General features: G+C 38.7%; 2 long non-coding RNA genes across 3 annotated transcripts in view; both read left to right on the forward strand.

Moving 5' to 3' along the window:
* Window positions 1-19,726, forward strand: part of LOC133179387 (uncharacterized) — a 276,577-nt gene that overhangs the window by 95,625 nt on the left and 161,226 nt on the right. The window lies entirely within an intron of this gene.
* Window positions 1-19,726, forward strand: part of LOC133179358 (uncharacterized) — an 81,891-nt gene that overhangs the window by 60,899 nt on the left and 1,266 nt on the right. For both annotated transcript variants that reach the window (XR_009720101.1, XR_009720106.1), the window contains one exon: window positions 17,269-17,385. This is a non-coding gene — a long non-coding RNA (uncharacterized LOC133179358). The remainder of the gene's footprint in view (window positions 1-17,268; window positions 17,386-19,726) is intronic.

A 19,726-nucleotide genomic window follows, 5' to 3' on the forward strand; every position in this document is an offset into this window, starting at 1 on the left:
GGAGAGGGCGGTGGGAGGTTGGTGTATTTAGCTTGTGGGGTCATCATTTTCTGTTAGGAGGTTTGGGTTAGAGGGAGGTATTTTAAGTAAGTCTTTTCTATTTGATTGGTTAAAGTTCTTTTCATTTGATTGGTTAAGCTTCTTGACGTCATTTTGTGTTAGGAGAGGGCGGTGAGAGGTTGGTCTATTTAGCTTGTGGGGTCATCATTTTCTGTTAGGAGGTTTGGGTTAGAGGGAGGTATTTTAAGTTAGTCTTTTCTATTTGATTGGTTAAAGTTCTTTTCAGTTGATTGGTTAAGCTTCTTGACGTCATTTTGTGTTAGGAGAGGGCGGTGGGAGGTTGGTCTATTTAGCTTGTGGGGTCATCATTTTCTGTTAGGAGGTTTGGGTTAGAGGGAGGTATTTTAAGTTAGTCTTTTCTATTTGATTGGTTAAACTTCTTGTCGTCATTTTGTGTTAGGAGAGGGCGGTGGGAGGTTGGTCTATTTAGCTTGTAGGGTCATCATTTTCTGTTAGATGGTTTGGGTTAGAGGGAGGTATTTTAAGTTAGTCTCCTTGTATTTGATTGGTTAAGCTCCTTGTGGATCGGGAACTTAGAGAATAGATCCTCAGCCCAATAGGGGCTTGTCGTAAGAGGCGACAGAAGGGTGTAGTTTAAGGGGTAGACTTAGGCTCTGAATTTTCTGAGAGGCTGGACTTTAAGTTGGTGTGTGCTTAAAAGTACAACCTCACAGAAAATTCTTCCCTTTAGGTGTTAGGAGGGTTTGGTTAGAAGAGGGTCTTTTTAGTTATTCTGTTTGTATTTGATTGGTTAAAGTTCTTTGCATTTGATTGGTTAAGCTTCTTGACGTCATTTTGTGTTAGGAGAGGGCGGTGGGAGGTTGGTCTATTTAGCTTGTGGGGTCATCATTTTCTGTTAGGAGGTTTGGGTTAGAGGGAGGTATTTTAAGTTAGTCTTTTCTATTTGATTGGTTAAAGTTCTTTTCATTTGATTGGTTAAGCTTCTTGTCATCATTTGTGTTAGGAGAGGGCGGTGGGAGGTTGGTCTATTTAGCTTGTGAGGTCATCATTTTCTGTTAGGAGGTTTGGGTTAGAGGGAGGTATTTTAAGTTAGTCTTTTCTATTTGATTGGTTAAAGTTCTTTTCATTTGATTGGTTAAGCTTCTTGACGTCATTTTGTGTTAGGAGAGGGCGGTGGGAGGTTGGTGTATTTAGCTTGTGGGGTCATCATTTTCTGTTAGGAGGTTTGGGTTAGAGGGAGGTATTTTAAGTAAGTCTTTTCTATTTGATTGGTTAAAGTTCTTTTCATTTGATTGGTTAAGCTTCTTGACGTCATTTTGTGTTAGGAGAGGGCGGTGGGAGGTTGGTCAATTTAGCTTGTGGGGTCATCATTTTCTGTTAGGAGGTTTGGGTTAGAGGGAGGTATTTTAAGTTAGTCTTTTCTATTTGATTGGTTAAAGTTCTTTTCAGTTGATTGGTTAAGCTTCTTGACGTCATTTTGTGTTAGGAGAGGGCGGTGGGAGGTTGGTCTATTTTAGCTTGTGGGATCATCATTTTCTGTTAGAAGGTTTGGGTTAGAGGGAGGTATTTTAAGTTAGTCTTTTCTATTTGATTGGTTAAACTTCTTGTCGTCATTTTGTGTTAGGAGAGGGCGGTGGGAGGTTGGTCTATTTAGCTTGTGGGGTCATCATTTTCTGTTAGGAGGTTTGGGTTAGAGGGAGGTATTTTAAGTTAGTCTTTTCTATTTGATTGGTTAAAGTTCTTTTCATTTGATTGGTTAAGCTTCTTGACGTCATTTTGTGTTAGGAGAGGGCGGTGGGAGGTTGGTCTATTTAGCTTGTGGGGTCATCATTTTCTGTTAGGAGGTTTGGGTTAGAGGGAGGTATTTTAAGTTAGTCTTTTCTATTTGATTGGTTAAAGTTCTTTTCATTTGATTGGTTAAGCTTCTTGACGTCATTTTGTGTTAGGAGAGGGCGGTGAGAGGTTGGTCTATTTAGCTTGTGGGGTCATCATTTTCTGTTAGGAGGTTTGGGTTAGAGGGAGGTATTTTAAGTTAGTCTTTTCTATTTGATTGGTTAAAGTTCTTTTCAGTTGATTGGTTAAGCTTCTTGACGTCATTTTGTGTTAGGAGAGGGCGGTGGGAGGTTGGTCTATTTAGCTTGTGGGGTCATCATTTTCTGTTAGGAGGTTTGGGTTAGAGGGAGGTATTTTAAGTTAGTCTTTTCTATTTGATTGGTTAAACTTCTTGTCGTCATTTTGTGTTAGGAGAGGGCGGTGGGAGGTTGGTCTATTTAGCTTGTAGGGTCATCATTTTCTGTTAGATGGTTTGGGTTAGAGGGAGGTATTTTAAGTTAGTCTCCTTGTATTTGATTGGTTAAGCTCCTTGTGGATCGGGAACTTAGAGAATAGATCCTCAGCCCAATAGGGGCTTGTCGTAAGAGGCGACAGAAGGGTGTAGTTTAAGGGGTAGACTTAGGCTCTGAATTTTCTGAGAGGCTGGACGTTAAGTTGGTGTGTGCTTAAAAGTACAACCTCACAGAAAATTCTTCCCTTTAGGTGTTAGGAGGGTTTGGTTAGAAGAGGGTCTTTTTAGTTATTCTGTTTGTATTTGATTGGTTAAAGTTCTTTGCATTTGATTGGTTAAGCTTCTTGACGTCATTTTGTGTTAGGAGAGGGCGGTGGGAGGTTGGTCTATTTAGCTTGTGGGGTCATCATTTTCTGTTAGGAGGTTTGGGTTAGAGGGAGGTATTTTAAGTTAGTCTTTTCTATTTGATTGGTTAAAGTTCTTTTCATTTGATTGGTTAAGCTTCTTGTCATCATTTGTGTTAGGAGAGGGCGGTGGGAGGTTGGTCTATTTAGCTTGTGGGGTCATCATTTTCTGTTAGGAGGTTTGGGTTAGAGGGAGGTATTTTAAGTTAGTCTTTTCTATTTGATTGGTTAAAGTTCTTTTCATTTGATTGGTTAAGCTTCTTGACGTCATTTTGTGTTAGGAGAGGGCGGTGGGAGGTTGGTGTATTTAGCTTGTGGGGTCATCATTTTCTGTTAGGAGGTTTGGGTTAGAGGGAGGTATTTTAAGTAAGTCTTTTCTATTTGATTGGTTAAAGTTCTTTTCATTTGATTGGTTAAGCTTCTTAACGTCATTTTGTGTTAGGAGAGGGCGGTGGGAGGTTGGTCTATTTAGCTTGTGGGGTCATCATTTTCTGTTAGGAGGTTTGGGTTAGAGGGAGGTATTTTAAGTTAGTCTTTTCTATTTGATTGGTTAAAGTTCTTTTCATTTGATTGGTTAAGCTTCTTGACGTCATTTTGTGTTAGGAGAGGGCGGTGGGAGGTTGGTCAATTTAGCTTGTGGGGTCATCATTTTCTGTTAGGAGGTTTGGGTTAGAGGGAGGTATTTTAAGTTAGTCTTTTCTATTTGATTGGTTAAAGTTCTTTTCAGTTGATTGGTTAAGCTTCTTGACGTCATTTTGTGTTAGGAGAGGGCGGTGGGAGGTTGGTCTATTTTAGCTTGTGGGATCATCATTTTCTGTTAGAAGGTTTGGGTTAGAGGGAGGTATTTTAAGTTAGTCTTTTCTATTTGATTGGTTAAACTTCTTGTCGTCATTTTGTGTTAGGAGAGGGCGGTGGGAGGTTGGTCTATTTAGCTTGTGGGGTCATCATTTTCTGTTAGAAGGTTTGGGTTAGAGGGAGGTATTTTAAGTTAGTCTCCTTGTATTTGATTGGTTAAGCTCCTTGTGGATCGGGAACTTAGAGAATAGATCCTCAGCCCAATAGGGGCTTGTCGTAAGAGGCGACAGAAGGGTGTAGTTTAAGGGGTAGACTTAGGCTCTGAATTTTCTGAGAGGCTGGACTTTAAGTTGGTGTGTGCTTAAAAGTACAACCTCACAGAAAATTCTTCCCTTTAGGTGTTAGGAGGGTTTGGTTAGAAGAGGGTCTTTTTAGTTATTCTGTTTGTATTTGATTGGTTAAAGTTCTTTGCATTTGATTGGTTAAGCTTCTTGTCGTCATTTTGTGTTAGGAGAGGGCGGTGGGAGGTTGGTCTATTTAGCTTGTAGGGTCATCATTTTCTGTTAGATGGTTTGGGTTAGAGGGAGGTATTTTAAGTTAGTCTCCTTGTATTTGATTGGTTAAGCTCCTTGTGGATCGGGAACTTAGAGAATAGATCCTCAGCCCAATAGGGGCTTGTCGTAAGAGGCGACAGAAGGGTGTAGTTTAAGGGGTAGACTTAGGCTCTGAATTTTCTGAGAGGCTGGACTTTAAGTTGGTGTGTGCTTAAAAGTACAACCTCACAGAAAATTCTTCCCTTTAGGTGTTAGGAGGGTTTGGTTAGAAGAGGGTCTTTTTAGTTATTCTGTTTGTATTTGATTGGTTAAAGTTCTTTGCATTTGATTGGTTAAGCTTCTTGACGTCATTTTGTGTTAGGAGAGGGCGGTGGGAGGTTGGTCTATTTAGCTTGTGGGGTCATCATTTTCTGTTAGGAGGTTTGGGTTAGAGGGAGGTATTTTAAGTTAGTCTTTTCTATTTGATTGGTTAAAGTTCTTTTCATTTGATTGGTTAAACTTCTTGACGTCATTTTGTGTTAGGAGAGGGCGGTGGGAGGTTGGTCTATTTTAGCTTGTGGGATCATCATTTTCTGTTAGAAGGTTTGGGTTAGAGGGAGGTATTTTAAGTTAGTCTTTTCTATTTGATTGGTTAAGCTTCTTGTCGTCATTTTGTGTTAGGAGAGGGCGGTGGGAGGTTGGTCTATTTAGCTTGTAGGGTCATCATTTTCTGTTAGATGGTTTGGGTTAGAGGGAGGTATTTTAAGTTAGTCTCCTTGTATTTGATTGGTTAAGCTCCTTGTGGATCGGGAACTTAGAGAATAGATCCTCAGCCCAATAGGGGCTTGTCGTAAGAGGCGACAGAAGGGTGTAGTTTAAGGGGTAGACTTAGGCTCTGAATTTTCTGAGAGGCTGGACTTTAAGTTGGTGTGTGCTTAAAAGTACAACCTCACAGAAAATTCTTCCCTTTAGGTGTTAGGAGGGTTTGGTTAGAAGAGGGTCTTTTTAGTTATTCTGTTTGTATTTGATTGGTTAAAGTTCTTTGCATTTGATTGGTTAAGCTTCTTGACGTCATTTTGTGTTAGGAGAGGGCGGTGGGAGGTTGGTCTATTTAGCTTGTGGGGTCATCATTTTCTGTTAGGAGGTTTGGGTTAGAGGGAGGTATTTTAAGTTAGTCTTTTCTATTTGATTGGTTAAAGTTCTTTTCATTTGATTGGTTAAGCTTCTTGTCATCATTTGTGTTAGGAGAGGGCGGTGGGAGGTTGGTCTATTTAGCTTGTGGGGTCATCATTTTCTGTTAGGAGGTTTGGGTTAGAGGGAGGTATTTTAAGTTAGTCTTTTCTATTTGATTGGTTAAAGTTCTTTTCATTTGATTGGTTAAGCTTCTTGACGTCATTTTGTGTTAGGAGAGGGCGGTGGGAGGTTGGTGTATTTAGCTTGTGGGGTCATCATTTTCTGTTAGGAGGTTTGGGTTAGAGGGAGGTATTTTAAGTAAGTCTTTTCTATTTGATTGGTTAAAGTTCTTTTCATTTGATTGGTTAAGCTTCTTAACGTCATTTTGTGTTAGGAGAGGGCGGTGGGAGGTTGGTCTATTTAGCTTGTGGGGTCATCATTTTCTGTTAGGAGGTTTGGGTTAGAGGGAGGTATTTTAAGTTAGTCTTTTCTATTTGATTGGTTAAAGTTCTTTTCATTTGATTGGTTAAGCTTCTTGACGTCATTTTGTGTTAGGAGAGGGCGGTGGGAGGTTGGTCAATTTAGCTTGTGGGGTCATCATTTTCTGTTAGGAGGTTTGGGTTAGAGGGAGGTATTTTAAGTTAGTCTTTTCTATTTGATTGGTTAAAGTTCTTTTCAGTTGATTGGTTAAGCTTCTTGACGTCATTTTGTGTTAGGAGAGGGCGGTGGGAGGTTGGTCTATTTTAGCTTGTGGGATCATCATTTTCTGTTAGAAGGTTTGGGTTAGAGGGAGGTATTTTAAGTTAGTCTTTTCTATTTGATTGGTTAAACTTCTTGTCGTCATTTTGTGTTAGGAGAGGGCGGTGGGAGGTTGGTCTATTTAGCTTGTGGGGTCATCATTTTCTGTTAGAAGGTTTGGGTTAGAGGGAGGTATTTTAAGTTAGTCTCCTTGTATTTGATTGGTTAAGCTCCTTGTGGATCGGGAACTTAGAGAATAGATCCTCAGCCCAATAGGGGCTTGTCGTAAGAGGCGACAGAAGGGTGTAGTTTAAGGGGTAGACTTAGGCTCTGAATTTTCTGAGAGGCTGGACTTTAAGTTGGTGTGTGCTTAAAAGTACAACCTCACAGAAAATTCTTCCCTTTAGGTGTTAGGAGGGTTTGGTTAGAAGAGGGTCTTTTTAGTTATTCTGTTTGTATTTGATTGGTTAAAGTTCTTTGCATTTGATTGGTTAAGCTTCTTGTCGTCATTTTGTGTTAGGAGAGGGCGGTGGGAGGTTGGTCTATTTAGCTTGTAGGGTCATCATTTTCTGTTAGATGGTTTGGGTTAGAGGGAGGTATTTTAAGTTAGTCTCCTTGTATTTGATTGGTTAAGCTCCTTGTGGATCGGGAACTTAGAGAATAGATCCTCAGCCCAATAGGGGCTTGTCGTAAGAGGCGACAGAAGGGTGTAGTTTAAGGGGTAGACTTAGGCTCTGAATTTTCTGAGAGGCTGGACTTTAAGTTGGTGTGTGCTTAAAAGTACAACCTCACAGAAAATTCTTCCCTTTAGGTGTTAGGAGGGTTTGGTTAGAAGAGGGTCTTTTTAGTTATTCTGTTTGTATTTGATTGGTTAAAGTTCTTTGCATTTGATTGGTTAAGCTTCTTGACGTCATTTTGTGTTAGGAGAGGGCGGTGGGAGGTTGGTCTATTTAGCTTGTGGGGTCATCATTTTCTGTTAGGAGGTTTGGGTTAGAGGGAGGTATTTTAAGTTAGTCTTTTCTATTTGATTGGTTAAAGTTCTTTTCATTTGATTGGTTAAACTTCTTGACGTCATTTTGTGTTAGGAGAGGGCGGTGGGAGGTTGGTCTATTTTAGCTTGTGGGATCATCATTTTCTGTTAGAAGGTTTGGGTTAGAGGGAGGTATTTTAAGTTAGTCTTTTCTATTTGATTGGTTAAGCTTCTTGTCGTCATTTTGTGTTAGGAGAGGGCGGTGGGAGGTTGGTCTATTTAGCTTGTAGGGTCATCATTTTCTGTTAGATGGTTTGGGTTAGAGGGAGGTATTTTAAGTTAGTCTCCTTGTATTTGATTGGTTAAGCTCCTTGTGGATCGGGAACTTAGAGAATAGATCCTCAGCCCAATAGGGGCTTGTCGTAAGAGGCGACAGAAGGGTGTAGTTTAAGGGGTAGACTTAGGCTCTGAATTTTCTGAGAGGCTGGACTTTAAGTTGGTGTGTGCTTAAAAGTACAACCTCACAGAAAATTCTTCCCTTTAGGTGTTAGGAGGGTTTGGTTAGAAGAGGGTCTTTTTAGTTATTCTGTTTGTATTTGATTGGTTAAAGTTCTTTGCATTTGATTGGTTAAGCTTCTTGACGTCATTTTGTGTTAGGAGAGGGCGGTGGGAGGTTGGTCTATTTAGCTTGTGGGGTCATCATTTTCTGTTAGAAGGTTTGGGTTAGAGGGAGGTATTTTAAGTTAGTCTTTTCTATTTGATTGGTTAAAGTTCTTTTCATTTGATTGGTTAAGCTTCTTGTCATCATTTGTGTTAGGAGAGGGCGGTGGGAGGTTGGTCTATTTTAGCTTGTGGGGTCATCATTTTCTGTTGGGAGGTTTGGGTTAGAGGGAGGTATTTTAAGTTAGTCTTTTCTATTTGATTGGTTAAAGTTCTTTTCATTTGATTGGTTAAGCTTCTTGACGTAATTTTGTGTTAGGAGAGGGCGGTGGGAGGTTGGTCTATTTAGCTTGTGGGATCATCATTTTCTGTTAGGAGGTTTGGGTTAGAGGGAGGTATTTTAAGTTAGTCTTTTCTATTTGATTGGTTAAAGTTCTTTTCATTTGATTGGTTAAGCTTCTTGACGTCATTTTGTATTAGGAGAGGGCGCTGGGAGGTTGGTCTATTTAGCTTGTTGGGTCATCATTTTCTGTTAGGAGGTTTGGGTTAGAGGGAGGTATTTTAAGTTAGTCTTTTCTATTTGATTGGTTAAAGTTCTTTTCAGTTGATTTCTTAAGCTTCTTGACGTCATTTTGTGTTAGGAGAGGGCGGTGGGAGGTTGGTGTATTTAGCTTGTGGGGTCATCATTTTCTGTTAGCAGGTTTGGGTTAGAGGGAGGTATTTTAAGTTAGTCTTTTCTATTTGATTGGTTAAAGTTCTTTTCAGTTGATTTCTTAAGCTTCTTGACGTCATTTTGTGTTAGGAGAGGGCGGTGGGAGGTTGGTCTATTTAGCTTGTGGGGTCATCATTTTCTGTTGGAAGGTTTGGGTTAGAGGGAGGTATTTTAAGTTAGTCTCCTTGTATTTGATTGGTTAAGCTCCTTGTGGATCGGGAACTTAGAGAATAGATCCTCAGCCCAATAGGGGCTTGTCGTAAGAGGCGACAGAAGGGTGTAGTTTAAGGGGTAGACTTAGGCTCTGAATTTTCTGAGAGGCTGGACTTTAAGTTGGTGTGTGCTTAAAAGTACAACCTCACAGAAAATTCTTCCCTTTAGGTGTTAGGAGGGTTTGGTTAGAAGAGGGTCTTTTTAGTTATTCTGTTTGTATTTGATTGGTTAAAGTTCTTTGCATTTGATTGGTTAAGCTTCTTGACGTCATTTTGTGTTAGGAGAGGGCGGTGGGAGGTTGGTCTATTTAGCTTGTGGGGTCATCATTTTCTGTTAGAAGGTTTGGGTTAGAGGGAGGTATTTTAAGTTAGTCTTTTCTATTTGATTGGTTAAAGTTCTTTTCATTTGATTGGTTAAGCTTCTTGTCATCATTTGTGTTAGGAGAGGGCGGTGGGAGGTTGGTCTATTTTAGCTTGTGGGGTCATCATTTTCTGTTGGGAGGTTTGGGTTAGAGGGAGGTATTTTAAGTTAGTCTTTTCTATTTGATTGGTTAAAGTTCTTTTCATTTGATTGGTTAAGCTTCTTGACGTAATTTTGTGTTAGGAGAGGGCGGTGGGAGGTTGGTCTATTTAGCTTGTGGGATCATCATTTTCTGTTAGGAGGTTTGGGTTAGAGGGAGGTATTTTAAGTTAGTCTTTTCTATTTGATTGGTTAAAGTTCTTTTCATTTGATTGGTTAAGCTTCTTGACGTCATTTTGTATTAGGAGAGGGCGCTGGGAGGTTGGTCTATTTAGCTTGTTGGGTCATCATTTTCTGTTAGGAGGTTTGGGTTAGAGGGAGGTATTTTAAGTTAGTCTTTTCTATTTGATTGGTTAAAGTTCTTTTCAGTTGATTTCTTAAGCTTCTTGACGTCATTTTGTGTTAGGAGAGGGCGGTGGGAGGTTGGTGTATTTAGCTTGTGGGGTCATCATTTTCTGTTAGCAGGTTTGGGTTAGAGGGAGGTATTTTAAGTTAGTCTTTTCTATTTGATTGGTTAAAGTTCTTTTCAGTTGATTTCTTAAGCTTCTTGACGTCATTTTGTGTTAGGAGAGGGCGGTGGGAGGTTGGTCTATTTAGCTTGTGGGGTCATCATTTTCTGTTAGGAGGTTTGGGTTAGAGGGAGGTATTTTAAGTTAGTCTTTTCTATTTGATTGGTTAAAGTTCTTTTCATTTGATTGGTTAAACTTCTTGACGTCATTTTGTGTTAGGAGAGGGCGGTAGGAGGTTGGTCTATTTTAGCTTGTGGGATCATCATTTTCTGTTAGAAGGTTTGGGTTAGAGGGAGGTATTTTAAGTTAATCTTTTCTATTTGATTGGTTAAACTTCTTGTCGTCATTTTGTGTTAGGAGAGGGCGGTGGGAGGTTGGTCTATTTAGCTTGTGGGGTCATCATTTTCTGTTGGAAGGTTTGGGTTAGAGGGAGGTATTTTAAGTTAGTCTCCTTGTATTTGATTGGTTAAGCTCCTTGTGGATCGGGAACTTAGAGAATAGATCCTCAGCCCAATAGGGGCTTGTCGTAAGAGGCGACAGAAGGGTGTAGTTTAAGGGGTAGACTTAGGCTCTGAATTTTCTGAGAGGCTGGACTTTAAGTTGGTGTGTGCTTAAAAGTACAACCTCACAGAAAATTCTTCCCTTTAGGTGTTAGGAGGGTTTGGTTAGAAGAGGGTCTTTTTAGTTATTCTGTTTGTATTTGATTGGTTAAAGTTCTTTGCATTTGATTGGTTAAGCTTCTTGACGTCATTTTGTGTTAGGAGAGGGCGGTGGGAGGTTGGTCTATTTAGCTTGTGGGGTCATCATTTTCTGTTAGCAGGTTTGGGTTAGAGGGAGGTATTTTAAGTTAGTCTTTTCTATTTGATTGGTTAAAGTTCTTTTCATTTGATTGGTTAAGCTTCTTGTCATCATTTGTGTTAGGAGAGGGCGGTGGGAGGTTGGTCTATTTAGCTTGTGGGGTCATCATTTTCTGTTAGCAGGTTTGGGTTAGAGGGAGGTATTTTAAGTTAGTCTTTTCTATTTGATTGGTTAAAGTTCTTTTCATTTGATTGGTAAAGTTTCTTGACGTCATTTTGTGTTAGGAGAGGGCGGTGGGAGGTTGGTCTATTTAGCTTGTGGGGTCATCATTTTCTGTTAGGAGGTTTGGGTTAGAGGGAGGTATTTTAAGTTAATCTTTTCTATTTGATTGGTTAAAGTTCTTTTCATTTGATTGGTTAAGCTTCTTGACGTCATTTTGTGTTAGGAGAGGGCGGTGGGAGGTTGGTCTATTTAGCTTGTGGGGTCATCATTTTCTGTTAGGAGGTTTGGGTTAGAGGGAGGTATTTTAAGTTAATCTTTTCTATTTGATTGGTTAAAGTTCTTTTCATTTGATTGGTTAAGGTTCTTGACGTCATTTTATGTTAGGAGAGGGCGGTGGGAGGTTGGTCTATTTAGCTTGTGGGGTCATCATTTTCTGTTAGGAGGTTTGGGTTAGAGGGAGGTATTTTAAGTGAGTCTTTTCTATTTGATTGGTTAAAGTTCTTTTCAGTTGATTGGTTAAGCTTCTTGACGTCATTTTGTGTTAGGAGAGGGCGGTGGGAGGTTGGTCTATTTAGCTTGTGGGGTCATCATTTTCTGTTAGGAGGTTTGGGTTAGAGGGAGGTATTTTAAGTTAGTCTTTTCTATTTGATTGGTTAAAGTTCTTTTCATTTGATTGGTTAAACTTCTTGACGTCATTTTGTGTTAGGAGAGGGCGGGGGGAGGTTGGTCTATTTTAGCTTGTGGGATCATCATTTTCTGTTAGAAGGTTTGGGTTAGAGGGAGGTATTTTAAGTTAGTCTTTTCTATTTGATTGGTTAAACTTCTTGTCGTCATTTTGTGTTAGGAGAGGGCGGTGGGAGGTTGGTCTATTTAGCTTGTGGGGTCATCATTTTCTGTTAGAAGGTTTGGGTTAGAGGGAGGTATTTTAAGTTAGTCTCCTTGTATTTGATTGGTTAAGCTCCTTGTGGATCGGGAACTTAGAGAATAGATCCTCAGCCCAATAGGGGCTTGTCGTAAGAGGCGACAGAAGGGTGTAGTTTAAGGGGTAGACTTAGGCTCTGAATTTTCTGAGAGGCTGGACTTTAAGTTGGTGTGTGCTTAAAAGTACAACCTCACAGAAAATTCTTCCCTTTAGGTGTTAGGAGGGTTTGGTTAGAAGAGGGTCTTTTTAGTTATTCTGTTTGTATTTGATTGGTTAAAGTTCTTTGCATTTGATTGGTTAAGCTTCTTGACGTCATTTTGTGTTAGGAGAGGGCGGTGGGAGGTTGGTCTATTTAGCTTGTGGGGTCATCATTTTCTGTTAGGAGGTTTGGGTTAGAGGGAGGTATTTTAAGTTAGTCTTTTCTATTTGATTGGTTAAAGTTCTTTTCATTTGATTGGTTAAGCTTCTTGTCATCATTTGTGTTAGGAGAGGGCGGTGGGAGGTTGGTCTATTTAGCTTGTGGGGTCATCATTTTCTGTTAGGAGGTTTGGGTTAGAGGGAGGTATTTTAAGTTAGTCTTTTCTATTTGATTGGTTAAAGTTCTTTTCATTTGATTGGTTAAGCTTCTTGACGTCATTTTGTGTTAGGAGAGGGCGGTGGGAGGTTGGTCTATTTAGCTTGTGGGGTCATCATTTTCTGTTAGGAGGTTTGGGTTAGAGGGAGGTATTTTAAGTAAGTCTTTTCTATTTGATTGGTTAAAGTTCTTTTCAGTTGATTGGTTAAGGTTCTTGACGTCATTTTGTGTTAGGAGAGGGCGGTGGGAGGTTGGTCTATTTAGCTTGTGGGGTCATCATTTTCTGTTAGGAGGTTTGGGTTAGAGGGAGGTATTTTAAGTTAGTCTTTTCTATTTGATTGGTTAGAGTTCTTTTCATTTGATTGGTTAAGCTTCTTAACGTCATTTTGTGTTAGGAGAGGGCGGTGGGAGGTTGGTCTATTTAGCTTGTGGGATCATCATTTTCTGTTAGGAGGTTTGGGTTAGAGGGAGGTATTTTAAGTTAGTCTTTTCTATTTGATTGGTTAAAGTTCTTTTCATTTGATTGGTTAAGCTTCTTGACGTCATTTTGTGTTAGGAGAGGGCGGTGGGAGGTTGGTGTATTTAGCTTGTGGGGTCATCATTTTCTGTTAGGAGGTTTGGGTTAGAGGGAGGTATTTTAAGTTAGTCTTTTCTATTTGATTGGTTAAAGTTCTTTTTAGTTGATTGGTTAAGCTTCTTGACGTCATTTTGTGTTAAGAGAGGGCGGTGGGAGGTTGGTCTATTTAGCTTGTGGGGTCATCATTTTCTGTTAGGAGGTTTGGGTTAGAGGGAGGTATTTTAAGTTAGTCTTTTCTATTTGATTGGTTAAAGTTCTTTTCATTTGATTGGTTAAACTTCTTGACGTCATTTTATGTTAGGAGAGGGCGGTGGGAGGTTGGTCTATTTTAGCATGTGGGATCATCATTTTCTGTTAGAAGGTTTGGGTTAGAGGGAGGTATTTTAAGTAAGTCTTTTCTATTTGATTGGTTAAACTTCTTGTCGTCATTTTGTGTTAGGAGAGGGCGGTGGGAGGTTGGTCTATTTAGCTTGTAGGGTCATCATTTTCTGTTAGATGGTTTGGGTTAGAGGGAGGTATTTTAAGTTAGTCTCCTTGTATTTGATTGGTTAAGCTCCTTGTGGATCGGGAACTTAGAGAATAGATCCTCAGCCCAATAGGGGCTTGTCGTAAGAGGCGACAGAAGGGTGTAGTTTAAGGGGTAGACTTAGGCTCTGAATTTTCTGAGAGGCTGGACTTTAAGTTGGTGTGTGCTTAAAAGTACAACCTCACAGAAAATTCTTCCCTTTAGGTGTTAGGAGGGTTTGGTTAGAAGAGGGTCTTTTTAGTTATTCTGTTTGTATTTGATTGGTTAAAGTTCTTTGCATTTGATTGGTTAAGCTTCTTGACGTCATTTTGTGTTAGGAGAGGGCGGTGGGAGGTTGGTCTATTTAGCTTGTGGGGTCATCATTTTCTGTTAGGAGGTTTGGGTTAGAGGGAGGTATTTTAAGTTAGTCTTTTCTATTTGATTGGTTAAAGTTCTTTTCATTTGATTGGTTAAGCTTCTTGTCATCATTTGTGTTAGGAGAGGGCGGTGGGAGGTTGGTCTATTTAGCTTGTGGGGTCATCATTTTCTGTTAGGAGGTTTGGGTTAGAGGGAGGTATTTTAAGTTAGTCTTTTCTATTTGATTGGTTAAAGTTCTTTTCATTTGATTGGTAAAGTTTCTTGACGTCATTTTGTGTTAGGAGAGGGCGGTGGGAGGTTGGTCTATTTAGCTTGTGGGGTCATCATTTTCTGTTAGGAGGTTTGGGTTAGAGGGAGGTATTTTAAGTTAATCTTTTCTATTTGATTGGTTAAAGTTCTTTTCATTTGATTGGTTAAGGTTCTTGACGTCATTTTGTGTTAGGAGAGGGCGGTGGGAGGTTGGTCTATTTAGCTTGTGGGGTCATCATTTTCTGTTAGGAGGTTTGGGTTAGAGGGAGGTATTTTAAGTTAGTCTTTTCTATTTGATTGGTTAAAGTTCTTTTCATTTGATTGGTTAAGCTTCTTGACGTCATTTTGTGTTAGGAGAGGGCGGTGGGAGGTTGGTCTATTTAGCTTGTGGGGTCATCATTTTCTGTTAGGAGGTTTGGGTTAGAGGGAGGTATTTTAAGTTAGTCTTTTCTATTTGATTGGTTAAAGTTCTTTTCATTTGATTGGTTAAGGTTCTTGACGTCATTTTATGTTAGGAGAGGGCGGTGGGAGGTTGGTCTATTTAGCTTGTGGGGTCATCATTTTCTGTTAGGAGGTTTGGGTTAGAGGGAGGTATTTTAAGTTAGTCGTTTCTATTTGATTGGTTAAAGTTCTTTTCAGTTGATTGGTTAAGCTTCTTGACGTCATTTTGTGTTAGGAGAGGGCGGTGGGAGGTTGGTCTATTTAGCTTGTGGGGTCATCATTTTCTGTTAGGAGGTTTGGGTTAGAGGGAGGTATTTTAAGTTAGTCTTTTCTATTTGATTGGTTAAAGTTCTTTTCATTTGATTGGTTAAGCTTCTTGACGTCATTTTGTGTTAGGAGAGGGCGGTGGGAGTTGGTCTATTTAGCTTGTGGGGTCATCATTTTCTGTTAGGAGGTTTGGGTTAGAGGGAGGTATTTTAAGTTAGTCTTTTCTATTTGATTGGTTAAACTTCTTGTCGTCATTTTGTGTTAGGAGAGGGCGGTGGGAGGTTGGTCTATTTAGCTTGTGGGGTCATCATTTTCTGTTAGAAGGTTTGGGTTAGAGGGAGGTATTTTAATTTAGTCTCCTTGTATTTGATTGGTTAAGCTCCTTGTGGATCCGGAACTTAGAGAATAGATCATCAGCCCAATAGGGGCTTGTCGTAAGAGGCGACAGAAGGGTGTAGTTTAAGGGGTAGACTTAGGCTCTGAATTTTCTGAGAGGCTGGACTTTAAGTTGGTGTGTGCTTAAAAGTACAACCTCACAGAAAATTCTTCCCTTTAGGTGTTAGGAGGGTTTGGTTAGAAGAGGGTCTTTTTAGTTATTCTGTTTGTATTTGATTGGTTAAAGTTCTTTGCATTTGATTGGTTAAGCTTCTTGACGTCATTTTGTGTTAGGAGAGGGCGGTGGGAGGTTGGTCTATTTAGCTTGTGGGGTCATCATTTTCTGTTAGGAGGTTTGGGTTAGAGGGAGGTATTTTAAGTTAGTCTTTTCTATTTGATTGGTTAAAGTTCTTTTCATTTGATTGGTTAAGCTTCTTGTCATCATTTGTGTTAGGAGAGGGCGGTGGGAGGTTGGTCTATTTAGCTTGTGGGGTCATCATTTTCTGTTAGGAGGTTTGGGTTAGAGGGAGGTATTTTAAGTTAGTCTTTTCTATTTGATTGGTTAAAGTTCTTTTCATTTGATTGGTTAAGCTTCTTGACGTCATTTTGTGTTAGGAGAGGGCGGTGGGAGGTTGGTCTATTTAGCTTGTGGGGTCATCATTTTCTGTTAGGAGGTTTGGGTTAGAGGGAGGTATTTTAAGTTAGTCTTTTCTATTTGATTGGTTAAAGTTCTTTTCATTTGATTGGTTAAGGTTCTTGACGTCATTTTATGTTAGGAGAGGGCGGTGGGAGGTTGGTCTATTTAGCTTGTGGGGTCATCATTTTCTGTTAGGAGGTTTGGGTTAGAGGGAGGTATTTTAAGTTAGTCTTTTCTATTTGATTGGTTAAAGTTCTTTTCAGTTGATTGGTTAAGCTTCTTGACGTCATTTTGTGTTAGGAGAGGGCGGTGGGAGGTTGGTCTATTTAGCTTGTGGGGTCATCATTTTCTGTTAGGAGGTTTGGGTTAGAGGGAGGTATTTTAAGTTAGTCTTTTCTATTTGATTGGTTAAAGTTCTTTTCATTTGATTGGTTAAGCTTCTTGACGTCATTTTGTGTTAGGAGAGGGCGGTGGGAGTTGGTCTATTTAGCTTGTGGGGTCATCATTTTCTGTTAGGAGGTTTGGGTTAGAGGGAGGTATTTTAAGTTAGTCTTTTCTATTTGATTGGTTAAACTTCTTGTCGTCATTTTGTGTTAGGAGAGGGCGGTGGGAGGTTGGTCTATTTAGCTTGTGGGGTCATCATTTTCTGTTAGAAGGTTTGGGTTAGAGGGAGGTATTTTAATTTAGTCTCCTTGTATTTGATTGGTTAAGCTCCTTGTGGATCCGGAACTTAGAGAATAGATCATCAGCCCAATAGGGGCTTGTCGTAAGAGGCGACAGAAGGGTGTAGTTTAAGGGGTAGACTTAGGCTCTGAATTTTCTGAGAGGCTGGACTTTAAGTTGGTGTGTGCTTAAAAGTACAACCTCACAGAAAATTCTTCCCTTTAGGTGTTAGGAGGGTTTGGTTAGAAGAGGGTCTTTTTAGTTATTCTGTTTGTATTTGATTGGTTAAAGTTCTTTGCATTTGATTGGTTAAGCTTTTTGTCATCATTTTGTGTTAGGAGAGGGCGGTGGGAGGTTGGTCTATTTAGCTTGTGGGGTCATCATTTTCTGTTAGCAGGTTTGGGTTAGAGGGAGGTATTTTAAGTTAGTCTTTTCTATTTGATTGGTTAAATTTCTTGTCATTTGATTGGTTAAGCTTCTTGACGTCATTTTGTGTTAGGAGAGGGCGGTAGGAGGTTGGTCTATTTAGCTTGTGGGGTCACCATTTTGTGTTAGGAGGATTGGGTTAGAGGGTTGTCTTTTAAGTTAGCCCCTTTGTATTTAATAGGTTTAGCCCCTTGGGTTTCAAGGGTTTAGAGAATAGATCCTCAGCCCATTAGGTTCGTGATGTAAGAGGCAACAGAAGAGTGTAGTTTTTGTTCTTAAATGGTAGACTTAAGGCCTAAATTATTAAGAGTTTGTTACACTTCTCCTTCTTCCTATCTCCCTTTTGCTTTTTGCATAAGAGGGTAATATACACTTTCCTTCTTCTGTCCGGAACCTTAGTTGTAAGAATACAAAAATATTGATAACAAAAAATCACTTTTTGTGACATTGATTTCCACATTCTGTGATTAAAAAAACAAAATTAAAATCCAAAATGTAATTGAAATGCTTTTTAAATTTTTAATGGTCATTTCTAATATTTTTTGGAAGTATTGTATTAAAAGAGAATTAATTGCAACTTTAATATGAATCTTTCACACAATAAGTCTTATTTCTTTATGGTAATTTGGTAAAAATGCATTACCATTACATTAGGCCTGGCTCTTACTGTTCATATGAAACATTGCCAGCTGTTTTCTTTCAGAAAAGAAGAATTCAGCAAACAATTGATTCTTTTACCAATGTGCCCCCTAGAAAAGGCTACTGGACACAAATATTAGCATTAACATATGTGTACTTTAATTTAGGACAAGTGAGTCAGGTAAGTCAGCACCACTTTTAAACAAACTTATGATAGGTCAAATTAAAAGATTGAGTGATCACTTGATCTTTTTGTTTCACTTTTTAGTCCAAGTGATGATCTGATTGCAATTTTGTCATTTATACAACTACCCTTTTGATATACTTATCATATACTGAGAAACTGATTTGTTTAAACAAAGAGTCATAAACATTTCCAAGGGGGGATAATTCAGAAATGACGAAAATTGGGTTGCAACATTTTAAATCTCAAGCACCACTGGGCCAGACAGATGAAATGTGAAGATTTTGTGAGATAGTGTTGATTCAAGTTTGTTCAAATCATGATTGGGAGGGGGGGACCACCATGTGCTTGTAAATATGTTGATTTTTTGGCATGTCTTGTGATATTAATGACTTACATTTGAGGTTTGAGTTTTGCATTCATTGTCCCATCGTTATCAAAGTTATTACTTTTAAAGGTAGAGATTTTTCCTGGGTGGTAAATTCCCGGTGAGGGAGGGGCTTATTTTGTACAAGTGTAAATGTCTTGAGTGCTAGCAGTGTACCTGTGGTCATTTGTTTCCTAATACCGTTATTTAATACACAATAAAATACCCAAGAAGTCAAACTTTTGGTTTTTTAAGTTTGGATTCACATAATAAAAAAAGAGAGTTTTAGATGGCATTGCTAGTATTTGTGTTAAAAAAAAAAGAAAAAAAAGAAAAAAAGATCATTCCAGTAACAAGCTCTATGTGGCACTGTTGTGTACATAGAAAAAACCCTCAATTATGTGTATAGGGAAAATAGGTACTGAATTTTCAGACTTTATACGTTCATACCTGGGAGTTCATCTATAATTTATAAAAATAGAGCTGTTGGCTGCATTTTTTGAAGATAAAGGTACAATGTATATCCTAATTTTTGTCACCATGTCAAAACATCTAAACATGCTCAAAGAAAGAGTTGCTTCTAAAGTCTTATCTAAAATATAAAGCAAAATTACAAGGTAGTCATGATTAGAAACTTTAAATTTAATTACATGACATTTCCACTATACATATGTAATGGATATTTTTAGCATATCCCAATTAATGTTTTCTCAATTCAGGTTTGAATACTGAATCGATTATACTGTAAATGTAAATTTATTTTGAAAAAATAAAGTTATTATACCAAAGTTTGATATATTATCATGAAGAAAATTAAAGTTATTTCAAATACTAAAAGTTATTATCAAGCTAAAAATTTCCAATAGTAATCATAGTAATACATCTCCATATGCGGAAAATGTCAAAGGACCAAAGGTCACCATGACTGCCAAACAAAGTGTATAGGGTAAACATGGGGACTAGTAAGTAAATGTCAATCAAGTTTTAGCACCTAATGATGGACCTTAATGCACTTGATTGACAGGGGTACACAGACCAGGTATTTTTGAAGGTCGTGCTTAAAATCTCCGCCTTTAAGACTGTATCTTGGGGCCCTTTCGAGTATTATATTTGATTCTGTGTGTCTTACATGTATCTTGTCTGTCCATCATTCATGCAATAAAGATTTAAAGTTTTACACTGGAATATATAGGGAAAATCTTCTTTTCAGGAACAACAAAGCCATGATTAGTCATAATGATATGGAAGCATCTTCAGGAAGTATAGATTCAAATTGTTAAAATCATGATCCCCAGGGTAGGGTGGGCCATAATGATAAAGTTTTACGTAGGACTACATAGGAAAAATCTTTAAAAATCTTTTCTCAAGAACAACAAAGCTATAATTAGTCTTGGGTGATATGGAAGCATCTTCAGATAGTGTAAGATTTAAATTTGTCCAAATCATGACCCTCAGGGCTATGGTTGGGGCCAAAACGAGGGATCAAAGTTGTACATAAGAATATATTTGAAAAAGTCTTCCAACATCTCAAGAATAACAAAGCCATTAATATTAGTAATCTGCTGATGAAGAACGACAAGGTATATTGACTCAGGTAGCATTGTGCCCCATGGGCCTCTTCTTATAGAATTTCCAATCAGAAAAGTGTTTTAACAATCAGACAACTGATACCAGAAAATAAAAGAAGAAATATATGCATTAAAGAACAGGTCTATACGATTTCCAAGTATAGAAGTCAAGAACGATAACCGTGAATTGCTATAAATACACAAAATAAAGAAGGTGCAAATCCTTCTGACCAATCAGATAACAGCATTTAGACAAACCCATGAGCAAATAAATAAAACACGTGGTTTTAAAGTTTTTTGCTCAAAAGATTTTTTAGAACAAACTTTTTGTAAACTTTATGCACATTTACGAATGATATAGTATATTTGACAATTCTACCGTGAACAAACGCGACTTGAAAGC

Source organism: Saccostrea echinata, unplaced genomic scaffold (genome assembly GCF_033153115.1).
Source record: "Saccostrea echinata isolate AGI-Se365-2 ecotype Australia unplaced genomic scaffold, CSIRO_AGI_Sech_v1 ptg000001l, whole genome shotgun sequence".
Taxonomy (NCBI): Eukaryota; Metazoa; Mollusca; class Bivalvia; order Ostreida; family Ostreidae; genus Saccostrea; species Saccostrea echinata.